The following is a 4,623-nucleotide window of genomic DNA, read 5'->3' on the forward strand; positions in this document are numbered from 1 at the left end:
TCAGAAGGGATTGGAGAGGAGACAGTTTGTTTAGAGGGGGACCGATTAGAAGAGAGTGACACTAGTGAATAAGAGCGATAGTAAGAGTTTTTGCAGTATCAAAGGTGAGAAAAGGTCGACTTCTGGAGAAGTAGTTTTAGGCTATGTGCCCACGATGCAGAAATGAAGCAGAAAATTTCTGCAGCATTTCTGCATCTCCCTGGCAGAAAAAACGCATGCAGATTGTGCATGCGTTTTTCCTGCAGAATACATGCGGAATACATGCGGATTCACATGCGGATTCACAAGCGCTTTCCAGGCGATTAGCATCACTTGGAAAGTGCTTGACAACTAGGTCACACTATATAAATCCATGCAAACGGCATGGATTTATATAGTGTGACCGTAAAAATAAAAAAAATAAAGCTATATACTCACCCCCGATGCCCCCGGCGTGTGCTGCAGCGCTCGTTCCTGTCTGGTTCCCGGCTGCCGGCATATCGCGAGACACAGCGGTGAAGGGCCTGCGATCACATGACTGTGACGTCACCGAAGGTCCTTCAGCGCTGCCGGCATGCCGAGAGAAGCCGTTGGACAGGTGAGTATAAACTTTATTTTTTATTTTATTCTTTTTTTTACAGGTACAATGGTACCCAGGTCTGGATGAGAGTCTTCTCTCCTCCAGAACTGGGTACCATCCGCACATAGAGACGCATATAATCCGCTTGTACAAATGTACAGACGTGCATTCTATGCGTCTCAATGCAAGTCAATGGTGGCGCTTCCGCAAAATTAATGAACATGATGCGGATTTATGAGCGCTGCAGAAACGCTGCGGAAAAATCCAAAGCATGTGCATTGACATTGCGGAATGCCATTGGGGACCATGGGGTGTGGATTACCATGTGTTTTTGATGCGTTTCCACTGCGGAAATTCCGCAGCATAAATGCATGAAAAACGCATCGTGTGCACGCAGCTTTAAAGGTGAAGGTGATATGAGCGAGTGAGTGATTTTCCACATTGAATAAAGGAAAGTTGTGTGTCAAATATGAACCTAAGATTGCAGGCGTGCCAAGTGGGAGTTATGGTGGCAGCACCTAAAGGAAATTGCAAAGTCAGGTATAGGTAGGTTAGTAGAGGGAGGAAACCGAAGGAGTTCATTTTTGGAGATATTAAGTTCAGGCTCTTGTTGAAGAATTATAACAAGAGGTGGCAGAGGTCACAGTCAGACAGTTCATTGGACAACTAAGGAGTACAAGCAAGGAAGACACAAACCAGATGCAGCAGAGGCAGGAGAGCGCTGTCAAAGATTTGGGGCAGTTTTCTCAGACCCTCCCAGCGCCCAGGCCCTGACACACGGGGTACTCTGACAAGGAGGGAAAAGTTTTGAAAGATGCAAGCTAGACACGTGGCATGAACTGTCTTTCTACGCCTGGGAGGTCCTGGCCGCTAGCGTTTTGTCAGAGATAGTTATAATGTCCCCGGCAGCACTAAAAACTGATAAAACTGATAGGCGCATCCGCCTGTCAACTGAAAATGCTGACAGGCTGACTCTTATAAAATGAACAAGGGCTAAATTGGGCCAGACTTCTCAAGACCACTAGATGATAGCATCAAACAAACTCAAATCCAGTAGTTAGTTTTTTGGGGGTCTATTCCCATGCACCCCTTCACACCCAGACATGGGTATACCCTTCAGGAATTGTTCTATTTTAAGTCACCCTCCTCCTTCTCCTCATCCTCCACCACCGTATCACCAGGGAGACTGTGATGCAACAGCCACATAATTTTTTAAGGGTGTTTCTGATTAGAGACAAGCAAATATTCCAATATTTGTTTCGGATTACAATCGCCGTTTTTGCAATATTCGCCAATGTAATTGTTGAATATTCACGGAACATTGCCAAACGCCATTGGATTCAATGGGTGCCAAAACCAAACGTAAACACAACACCTTCAAACAGGACCAAAAGCTGCCAAAACACATCAATTTAGGGGAAGTCACCAGGAAAGTGCCATCAATTGACCCAGAGTACAAGTAGTTTAATTATTATTATTCATTATTATAGCACCATTTATTCCATTGCATTTTACATGTGAAAAGAAGTCACTGACTGGTACAAGAGCAGAGAGGACCCTGCCTGTGAGGGCGCACAAACAGTCTATAAGGGATGGGTGAGGATACAGTAGGTGAGGGTACTGCAGGTCATGCAGCGGCATGGTGGAGTGAGGGTTACGCAGGTTGTAGGTTTGTCGGAAGTGGTGGGTCTTCAGCTTCCATTTAAAGGTTTCAACAGCAGGTGAGAGTCTGATATGTTGGGGTACACAGTTCAAGAGTAGAATGGATGAACGGGAAAAATATTGTATGTGATTGTGGGAAGAGGAGAGAAGACAGGAGTAGAGAAGGAGATCTTGTGAGGATCGGAGGTTGCATGCAGGTATGTACCGGGAGACTAGGTCACAGATATATGGAGCAGACAGGTTGTGGATGGCTTTGCATGTCATGGTTATGGTTTTGAACTGAAGTCTCTGGCCAATGGGGAGCCAGTGAAGGGATCATAGATTGCAATCTTATAGATTGCTGGAGCCAGTCCACAGTAAAAAAGCAACCATACAGTGTCCAGGAACTTTCCCACAGACTTTTCTTACCTAGGGCTGCTTCTCAGCAGGGTTGGACTGACCCATGAGAGAACTGTAAACTCCTCCGGTGGGCCCTGGCTTCTCCTTCAGGAGAGTTCATAGTGCTGAGGTGAGGATGTGATGATGATTGAGGCCACCATCTCCTTAGCTTGCTGCTGGTACTTTTCTATGGGAATCAGCTTGGCTCCAACCAGCCTGGAATATTTCCAGTGAACTATGGCACAAAGCCATGGTATTAGCAGTGCCCCCAGTACCAGTAGCGAAGCCATCCACAATTACCTTTTCTTCTGCCCAAATACATTAGTTTCTCAAAAAGGAGCTGAAGATACTGCGTGGCAGTAGGTGCAAGTTTCTCCAGCCTGTTAGATATCAGAAGGAGAACAGAGAGGGCAGCACAGTGGCTCAGTGGTTAGCACTGAAGTCTTGCAGAGCTGGGGTCCTGTGTTCAAATCCCACCAAGGAAAACATCTGCAAGGATTTTGTATGTTCTCCCCATGTTTGCATGGGTTTCCCCCTCAGTAAAAAAGCAGCCATAGAGTGTTCAGGAACCTTCCCACACACTTTTCTTAGCCATGGCTGCTTCTCGGCAGGGTTTTACGAGCCCACCCGAGAATCCTCGGGTGGGCCCTGGTTTCTCCTTCAGGAGAGCTCATGATAGTGCAAACTTTGCAGCTGCAATGGGGCTCTTGAGTGGGAGAGAAAGGTGGTCCCTCAGAATCAAATCCTCTGGTGGGCCCAATGTTTTTCAGTCTGACACTGCTTCTCGGTGAGAGTTGGCATAGGGGGAAATCGTATCTACTCTGGCTGTCATTTCTCCGCCACCAGGTTCCGCCCATTGTCACACACGACCATGTCTGGTTGTATGTTCAGCGGTGAGGGCCACAGATCAGGTTGCTGTGCTACAGCTTTCAACAACTCTGCAGCGGTGGGCGGTTTGTCACCTAAAGCATTAAGCATATTATCTTCAGCACAGCCTGTTGCCGCTTGGCCAAGGCAGTGCTGCAGTGCATTCAGCTTGTAACTGATGTGGTCATTTCGGAGATGGAGGCCAAACTGGAGAAGGAGGTGCAGGAGCTGAACAATGTGATTACATTGAGGTTACATTGGCGAGTCTGGTTTTTATACTAAAGAAAGATCCTACTGTGTTTTTATTTATTTATTTATTTTTTACATCTCTTCAAATGTGTATTGGAGTGCATCCTAATTTTTTGCAGCCCTTGAAATTGTTGTATATGCAGTAACAGTATAGGAGATACACTCCTTAATAATGGGAAGGACAATTCAAATAGATTCTATATTCTCGAATATTAACTGTCTTGTCTCAAATTCTTTTACGGGTGAGGTATCGCAGTATGGATAGCGTATTACATCGATCCAGCCAGGAATTATTGCCTTGTACTGTGTGCTGTTGGTGCTGCCCAAAAACACACACATAAATGTCTTACACAGTCCATAACTTTATTTTTTTTTATTTCTTTGGCCTTGTATACAAGTCATTACCCTGGAAAGAATGTTTAACATTTTTTCCATTTTAGCTTGTTTTTTTGTATGTTTTTTTTTGTCAGTCCGCAAAAGTGGCGTAATACTCTGACAATATTGTTCACAGATATGCTATTTGTCAGCGGCCAACTGAGAATAGGTTTGAACCCATAACTGCAATACTTTAAATGGAGTGTAATATTTGACACGCTCACAATAATTGCTGGATTATTAGGGCAGTCTTATGGCATAATGTCCAATGGCCACGGTTTCAGGCAGTCACCTAATAGTATGGTATTTGTCAGAGACCAAGTGTCAATTGGTTCAACAAAACACAGGTGGCTCACTTTAAAAGGACTGGAATATTTGGCACACTCCACAAAATTTCTGTATTATTACGGCAGTCATATGGATCAGGTGCGTCTGATCATTGAAACAAGTTCTTCTGCTTCCACAATGCAGTAATATGAATAAAACTAAAAAAATCTGGCTGTATTCTGCGAACAAGCAAATGGAGCTGTAAA

This window comes from Phyllobates terribilis, unplaced genomic scaffold (assembly GCF_046119375.1).
Source record: "Phyllobates terribilis strain yellow unplaced genomic scaffold, ASM4611937v1 Scaffold_4__5_contigs__length_816908805, whole genome shotgun sequence".
Taxonomy (NCBI): domain Eukaryota; kingdom Metazoa; phylum Chordata; class Amphibia; order Anura; family Dendrobatidae; genus Phyllobates; species Phyllobates terribilis.